This window comes from Hyla sarda, chromosome 4, assembly GCF_029499605.1.
Source record: "Hyla sarda isolate aHylSar1 chromosome 4, aHylSar1.hap1, whole genome shotgun sequence".
In the NCBI taxonomy this organism is placed as follows: Eukaryota; Metazoa; Chordata; class Amphibia; order Anura; family Hylidae; genus Hyla; species Hyla sarda.
The window spans coordinates 15,497,141-15,506,583 of record NC_079192.1 but is presented as its reverse complement, the minus strand read 5'-3'; positions in this window follow the sequence as shown (position 1 = coordinate 15,506,583).

The window sequence follows — 9,443 nt, the reverse complement described above, 5'->3', positions numbered from 1 at the left end:
GAAGCGTCAACTTCCAGGAAGAATGGTTTCAATGGATCAGGTCTGGACAGCACTGGTGCAGAAGCGAAGGCAGTTTTGAGACAATTGAAGGCCTCATCTGCTTGAGGAGGCCATGACTTAGGATTAGCATTCTTCCTGGTCAGGGCCACAATAGGGGCCACAATGGTGAAGAAGTGGGGAATAAACTGTCGGTAATAGTTGGCAAATCCCAGGAAGCGTTGGATAGCGCAGAGTCCAGAAGGGCGTGGCCAATCCAAAACCGCTGACAGTTTGTCTGGATCCATTTGAAGCCCTTGGCCAGAGACTAGGTAACCTAGGAAAGGAAGACTGTTGCATTCAAAGAGACATTTTTCAATCTTAGCATACAGGTGGTTTTCACGAAGTCTTTGGAGCACTAGACGGACATGACGACGGTGTTCCTCCAAGTTAGAGGAAAAAATCAAGATGTCGTCCAGATAAACCGCAACACAGGTATATAATAAGTCCCGAAATATCTCATTAACGAAGTCCTGGAAGACTGCTGCGGCGTTGCAGAGCCCAAAGGGGCATAACTAGATATTCAAAATGTCCATCTCTAGTATTGAACGTGGTCTTCCACTCATCACCTTTCCTGATGCGAATAACATTATACGTGCCCCTTAAGTCCAATTTAGTGAATATATTAGCTCCGCGAAGACGGTCAAAGAGTTCAGAGATCAAAGGCAGGGGATAGCGGTTTTTGATGGTAATTTTATTTAAACCGCGGTAGTCAATGCATGGTCGTAAGGATCCATCCTTTTTAGAGACAAAGAAGAACCCCGCTCCAGCAGGGGATGAGGACTTCCGAATAAACCCTCTCTTTAGGTTCTCTTGGATATACTCAGACATGGCTTGAGTCTCTGGGGCAGACAGAGGGTAGATCCTGCCCCGGGGCGGAGTGGTACCAGGAAGGAGGTCAATGGGACAATCATAAGGCCTATGAGGTGGTAAGATCTGCTTGCTTTTTGCAGAAAACATCAGAAAAGTTCTGGTAGGCCTTGGGAAGACCCGGTAAAGGTGGAGCCACAGGGGTTTGACAAGTGGGAGCAGATGTGAGGCATCGTTTGAGACAAGAAGGACCCCAACTTTTGATCTCCCCGGTGGTCCAGTCAAGGGTAGGAGCATGACGTTGGAGCCACGGCAGGCCGAGAAGAACTTCAGAGGTGCAGTTGGGCAGAACAAAAAATTCAATTTTTTCATGATGCAGTCCAATGCTCATAGGCAGGGGTTCTGTGCGGTAGCGCACAGTGCAGTTCAACTTTTCTCCATTGACAAATATAGAGCGGTTTGACGAGACAGGTTACTGGGATGCTGAACCTATTAACAAAAGAGGCCAAAATAAAATTTCCTGCAGAACCAGAGTCCAAGAAGGCCACAGCTGAGAAGGAGGAATTGGCGGAAGGAGAAATCCGCACAGGCACAGTCAGACGTGGAGAAGCAGAATTCACACCAAGAGTCGTCTCACCTTTGTGAGGTAATAGAGTGCGTTTCTCCTGACGCGGAGGGCGGATAGGACAGTCTTTTAGGAAGTGTTCGGTACTAGCACAGTACAGACACAGATTCTCGTTACGGCGGCGAGTCCTCTCTTGTAAGGTCAGGTGGGACCGATCCACTTGCATAGCCTCCTCGGCGGAAGGCACAGGAACAGATTGCAAAGGACTTTGGAAGAGAGGAGCCGGGGAGAGAAATCGCCTGGTGCGAACAAGATCCTTTTCCTGTCGGAGTTCCTGGCGTCTTTCAGAGAAACGCATTTCGATGCGGGTGGCCAAATGGATAAGTTCAGACAAATTTGCAGGAATTTCTCGTGCGGCCAGGACATCTTTGATGTTACTGGATAAGCCTTTCTTGAAGGTCGCGCAGAGGGCCTCATTGTTCCAGGATAGCTCTGAGGCGAGGGTACGAAACTGGATGGCGTATTCGCCTACGGAAGAACTCCCTTGGACGAGGTTCAGCAAAGCAGTCTCGGCTGAGGAGGCCTGGGCTGGCTCCTCAAAGACACTACGTACTTCTGAGAAGAAGGACTGGATTGTAGCAGTAGCAGGATCGTTGCGGTCCCAGAGCGGTGTGGCCCATGACAAGGCCTTTCCAGACAGGAGACTGACCACGAAAGCCACCTTAGACCGTTCAGTGGGGAATTGGTCCAACATCATCTCCAAGTGTAGGGAACACTGGGACAGGAATCCACGGCACTGTTTAGAGTCCCCATCAAACTTGTCCGGTAGAGACAGGCAGAAGCTGGGAGCAGCCACTTGCTGCGGAGGAGATGCAGGAGCTGGCGGAGGAGATGATTGCTGAAGTTGCGGCAGAAGCTGTTGCAGCATGACGGTCAGTTGAGTCAGCTGCTGTCCTTGTTGCGCGATCTGTTGGGATTGCTGGGCGACCACCGTGGTTAGGTCAGCGACACTAGGCAGCGGGACCTCAGCGGGATCCATGGCCGGATCTACTGTCAGGATCCGGATAGGTATGCAGCGAGGACACTGGTGGTGGATCCTCTGTGTCAGTGGGGTGATGGCGGGGGCCGTACCAGGGGAACGGAGTCTAAGGGGTTACTGGTTTTCACCAGAGCCCGCCGCAAAGCGGGATGGACTTGCAGCGGCAGGTAACCCCCAGGTCGTTCCACCCGATAGCGACTCAACCCCAGCTGACAGCTGAGACAGGCGCGGTACACTGGGACAAGGCAAGAGCAAGGTCGGACGTAGCAGAAGGTCAGGGCAGGCAGCAAGAGTCATAGTCAGGGGCAACAGCAGAAGGTCTGGGTACACAGGCTTGGGAACACACTAAACGCTTTCACAGGGCACAAGGCAACAAGATCCGGCAAGGACAGGAAGGGGAAGTGGGTTTTATATACACATGGCGCAGGTTTAAGTACTGATTGGGCCAGGCACCAATTAATGGTGCACTGGCCCTTTAAATTTCAGAGAGCGGGGCCACGCGCGCCGGGACAGAACAGCAAGAGGACGGGGCAGGTGAGGAGATTGGGATGCTACCCGCGGGCGGGCACGTCCCGCTACGCGGATCGCATCCCCGCCGGTGACACCACTGCAGCGCTCCTGGTCAGCGGGTCTGACCGGGGCGCTGCACAGAGACGAACACCGCGAGCGCTCCGGGGAGGAGCAGGGACCCGGAGCGTTCAGCATAACAATTAGTAGTAGCGGGAAGTGCTCATGGCTCTATAGGGAGAGGTATGAGCAACAGAGAGAGAAGTTTTTATAGCCCCACCAATATGTTATATTTTTTCCATATAATGCAATGGCCTTTTAGGAGGGTAAGAAAGAAAAGATTTTTTTTTTAAAAATGGGGGGAGATTTATCAAAACCTGTCCAGAGGAAAAGTTGCTGAGTTGCCCATAGCAACCAATCAGATTGCTTATTTCATTTTTAACAAGGCCTCTGCAAAATGAAAGAAGCGATCTGATTGGTTGCTATGGGCAACTCAGCAACTTTTCCTCTGGACAGGTTTAGATAAATCTCCCTCCCCAATAATGAAAGATTCCCTTGTGAGTCCTACTGCATAGAGCTATCAGATGAGCATAAATACGCAAAAAGATTTTTTTGTTAATTAAATGGTCTCTGTCCCTTCAAACAACCTTCCTTCATATGAAAGTATGTGACTTCTAATATATTTGTAGATCCATAGCCACCTGGCAGGATAGACAGGGGCCCGGTACAATATGTACAGGGCTCACTGCTGTCAGGGGCCCGGACCAGGTACAATATGTACAGGGGCTCACTGCTGTCAGGGGCCCGGACCAGGTACAATATATACAGGGGCTCACTGCTGTCAGGGGCCCGGACCAGGTACAATATATACAGGGGCTCACTGCTGTCAGGGGCCCGGACCAGGTACAATATGTACAGGGGCTCACTGCTGTCAGGGGCCCGGACCAGGTACAATATGTACAGGGGCTCACTGCTGTCAGGGGCCCGGACCAGGTACATTATGTACAGGGGCTCACTGCTGTCAGGGGCCCGGACCAGGTACAATATGTACAGGGGCTCACTGCTGTCAGGGGCCCGGACCAGGTACAATATGTACAGGGGCTCACTGCTGTCAGGGGCCCGCACCAGGTATAATATGTACAGGGGCTCACTGCTGTCAGGGGCCCGGACCAGGTACAATATGTACAGGGGCTCACTGCTGTCAGGGGCCCGGACCAGGTACAATATGTACAGGGGCTCACTGCTGTCAGGAGCCCGGACCAGGTACAATATGTACAGGGGCTCACTGCTGTCAGGGGCCCGGACCAGGTACATTATGTACAGGGGCTCACTGCTGTCAGGGGCCCGGACCAGGTACAATATGTACAGGGGCTCACTGCTGTCAGGGGCCCGGACCAGGTACAATATGTACAGGGGCTCACTGCTGTCAGGGGCCCGGACTAGGTACAATATGTACACGGACTCACTGCTGTCAGGGGCCCGGACCAGGTACAATATGTACAGGGGCTCACTGCTGTCAGGGGCCCGGACCAGGTACAATATGTACACGGACTCACTGCTGTCAGGGGCCCGGACCAGGTACAATATGTACAGGGGCTCACTGCTGTCAGGGGCCCGGACCAGGTATAATATGTACAGGGGCTCACTGCTGTCAGGGGCCCGGACCAGGTACAATATGTACAGGGGCTCACTGCTGTCAGGGGCCCGGACCAGGTACAATATGTACAGGGGCTCACTGCTGTCAGGGGCCCGGACCAGGTACAATATGTACAGGGGCTCACTGCTGTCAGGGGCCCGGACCAGGTACAATATGTACAGGGGCTCACTGCTGTCAGGGGCCCGGACCAGGTACAATATGTACAGGGGCTCACTGCTGTCAGGGGCCCGGACCAGGTACAATATGTACAGGGACTCACTGCTGTCAGGAGCCCGGACCAGGTACAATATGTACAGGGGCTCACTGCTGTCAGGGGCCCGGACCAGGTACAATATGTACAGGGACTCACTGCTGTCAGGGGCCCGGACCAGGTACAATATGTACAGGGACTCACTGCTGTCAGGGGCCCGGACCAGGTACAATATGTACAGGGCTCACTGCTGTCAGGGGCCCTGACTAGGTACAATATGTACAGGGGCTCACTGCTGTCAGGGGCCCTGACCAGGTACAATATGTACAGGGGCTCACTGCTGTCAGGGGCCCGGACCAGGTACAATATGTACAGGGGCTCACTGCTGTCAGGGGCCCGGACCAGGTACAATATGTACAGGGCTCACTGCTGTCAGGGGCCCGGACCAGGTACAATATGTACAGGGGCTCACTGCTGTCAGGGGCCCGGACCAGGTACAATATGTACAGGGATTCACTGCTGTCAGGGGCCCGGACCAGGTACAATATGTACAGGGGCTCACTGCTGTCAGGGGCCCTGACCAGGTACAATATGTACACTGACTCACTGCTGTCAGGGGCCCGGACCAGGTACAATATGTACAGGACTCACTGCTGTCAGGGGCCCGGACCAGGTACAATATGTACAGGGGCTCACTGCTGTCAGGGGCCCGGACCAGGTACAATATGTACACTGACTCACTGCTGTCAGGGGCCCGGACCAGGTACAATATGTACAGGGGCTCACTGCTGTCAGGGGCACGGACCAGGTACAATATGTACAGGGCTCACTGCTGTCAGGGGCCCGGACCAGGTACAATATGTACAGGGGCTCACTGCTGTCAGGGGCCCGGACCAGGTACAATATGTACAGGGGCTCACTGCTGTCATGGGCCCGGACCAGGTACAATAAGTACACTGACTCACTGCTGTCAGGGGCCCGGACCAGGTACAATATGTACAGGACTCACTGCTGTCAGGGGCCCGGACCAGGTACAATATGTACAGGGGCTCACTGCTGTCAGGGACCCGGACCAGGTACAATATGTACAGGGGCTCACTGCTGTCAGGGGCCCGGACCAGGTACAATATGTACAGGGGCTCACTGCTGTCAGGGGCCCGGACCAGGTACAATATGTACAGGGGCTCACTGCTGTCAGGGGCCCGCACCAGGTATAATATGTACAGGGGCTCACTGCTGTCAGGGGCCCGGACCAGGTACAATATGTACAGGGGCTCACTGCTGTCAGGGGCCCGGACCAGGTACAATATGTACAGGGGCTCACTGCTGTCAGGAGCCCGGACCAGGTACAATATGTACAGGGGCTCACTGCTGTCAGGGGCCCGGACCAGGTACATTATGTACAGGGGCTCACTGCTGTCAGGGGCCCGGACCAGGTACAATATGTACACGGACTCACTGCTGTCAGGGGCCCGGACCAGGTACAATATGTACAGGGGCTCACTGCTGTCAGGGGCCCGGACCAGGTATAATATGTACAGGGGCTCACTGCTGTCAGGGGCCCGGACCAGGTACAATATGTACAGGGGCTCACTGCTGTCAGGGGCCCGGACCAGGTACAATATGTACAGGGGCTCACTGCTGTCAGGGGCCCGGACCAGGTACAATATGTACAGGGGCTCACTGCTGTCAGGGGCCCGGACCAGGTACAATATGTACAGGGGCTCACTGCTGTCAGGGGCCCGGACCAGGTACAATATGTACAGGGGCTCACTGCTGTCAGGGGCCCGGACCAGGTACAATATGTACAGGGACTCACTGCTGTCAGGAGCCCGGACCAGGTACAATATGTACAGGGGCTCACTGCTGTCAGGGGCCCGGACCAGGTACAATATGTACAGGGACTCACTGCTGTCAGGGGCCCGGACCAGGTACAATATGTACAGGGACTCACTGCTGTCAGGGGCCCGGACCAGGTACAATATGTACAGGGCTCACTGCTGTCAGGGGCCCTGACTAGGTACAATATGTACAGGGGCTCACTGCTGTCAGGGGCCCGGACCAGGTACAATATGTACAGGGGCTCACTGCTGTCAGGGGCCCTGACCAGGTACAATATGTACAGGGGCTCACTGCTGTCAGGGGCCCTGACCAGGTACAATATGTACAGGGGCTCACTGCTGTCAGGGGCCCGGACCAGGTACAATATGTACAGGGGCTCACTGCTGTCAGGGGCCCGGACCAGGTACAATATGTACAGGGCTCACTGCTGTCAGGGGCCCGGACCAGGTACAATATGTACAGGGATTCACTGCTGTCAGGGGCCCGGACCAGGTACAATATGTACAGGGGCTCACTGCTGTCAGGGGCCCTGACCAGGTACAATATGTACAGGGGCTCACTGCTGTCAGGGGCCCAGACCAGGTACAATATGTACAGGGCTCACTGCTGTCAGGGGCCCGGACCAGGTACAATATGTACAGGGGCTCACTGCTGTCAGGGGCCCGGACCAGGTACAATATGTACAGGGGCTCACTGCTCTCAGGGGCCCGGACCAGGTACAATATGTACAGGGGCTCACTGCTGTCAGGGGCCCGGACCAGGTACAATATGTACAGGGGCTCACTGCTGTCAGGGGCCCGGACCAGGTACAATATGTACAGGGTACACTGCTGTCAGGGGCCCGGACCAGGTACAATATGTACAGGGGCTCACTGCTGTCAGCTCTGCCACCCTCCTCCTGCAATCCACACTGCATGTAAGTAAAAAGAACAAACTACTTGCAAAGCAGCGGGACTCCTTTTTACTGAGCTAAAATGATGAGGCCCTTCCCTTCCTCCTGCTTGGACTTTTCAGGGCCTCCCTGGGCTCAGCACTTCCCCACACAGAGGCAAGAAGATGTAGAGAGATGCAGCCAAGCCGTCTCCTCTCTCCTGGGCCCCTGTGTGTTAATCCACTGTGTGGGGCACTATATGGGTATATTGGGGCTCTCTTCAGGAGACTTGGGAAGCTAGTATTCACACTAGTATTCTGCCATTCAGGAGTCTTAGTGCAGGATTCACTGTACTTCCCCAGCTTTATAAGACTTCTGAATGGCAGAATTCTAGTGTGACATTGGTACTTTATAGTCTTCAATATGGCTGCTATACCAGACAGATATCCCCTTCAGGATACTGGGAAAGCTGGCTGACAGTCAGTACACATAAAGCTGAGGAAATAGTGTGAGCCCTGCACTGTGTACTGCCTGTCAGCCAGCTTTCCCAGTCTCCTGAAGGGAATATCTGTCTGGTATTGCAGCCATATTGAAGACACAAAGTACCAATTTCATTGGTATTTACACACTTTATTTACCAAAATGATTCCTTAACCCAGAAAAAAAGCCCTAAATTCTTGGCCAGTAAGTGTCTCCCTTCACTGCAGTCTGTTATTCACTACCTGTAATTAGAGGAAATCCATCTCTAGTTACAGAGACAGCAAGAGGAAGTACAGGATGTGGAGGCGTGGCTTAGCATGTGCTATGTGCAGGGCAGTGAGAGAGCCTGAAAAAGCCTAGGCTGTGAACCTGCAAGCTGAGCCAGTTTGCCTCCTGAACATTAACCTCACTGTTTCTCGAAGGTAAATCAAGTCTTCTCTCTCATCTCCCATCACCCATACAGATCAGGGCAACTGTCTTTTGTGTAAATACCAGTGTAACTACTGGTGTATGTCAAGAATGCTGCAGTGTGATAGCCCTCTCTTCCCTTTCCTTTAGCCTGCAGGCTTGCCTTAAGCATCAGTTCAGTACTTAGTGTAACCCCCTCCTTACTGCTGTTTCTGTTATTTCTGCCAACATAGCAGCTTGCAAAGCCAGTGTATCTTTCCCAACATTCCATCCATAGTAGCATTCTGTGTAAACCAAAAGCCAAGCCTAGTGACAGCCTGTTCAGTCCAGTTTACTTTTACCAGCACAATGTCATTGCATGGCAGAAAGGAGTATGTGCTGTTCTGTGATTGGCTAGATAAGTAAGATAGGAAGTCCCTGTGTGTGTACTGCTCTCAAACAGGCCAACTATGGTTTCCTGCCTCCTCAAATGTAGATAATGAGAAATAACTATGCACCATAGGCCCAGGGGGAACCAGGGGGGGGGGCCTTAGGGGCTCAATAACCGCAGTGAGAGGACTAACATTACCTTGTCACCACTCTGGGGAGTTATTCTAACAAAAGGCAGGTGTTTGAAAAATCTTTTGAAACAATAATAATTTTTTGTTTAATGTTTAACCCCTTGACAACTTGTGTCATAATAGTACAGTAGAGGCAGAAGAGCCCCTGACCGGCGCCATACTATCCCAGTATTTTGATGGTGTAAAAATGCACGAGTCATGAGTCAGAAATGCTTGCTGCCAGGACTGGTAGGGAGACCCCTAGTGGTCATTTATTCAAAGTGGAAAATTTAATAGAAAGAAGCATATTTTTTAATAACATGCAATTGTAAAGTTATTCTGCATACATTAATCTATAATATATCAAAAGTTTTTTTGATGACAGGTACCCTTTAAGATAACATCAGCAGTATACTTAAAAAAGCATTGCTTATTTTTCCCCCCCATCATATCTTCACATATACCTCTTAAAACTACAACTTAGCATACAAAAAGCAAG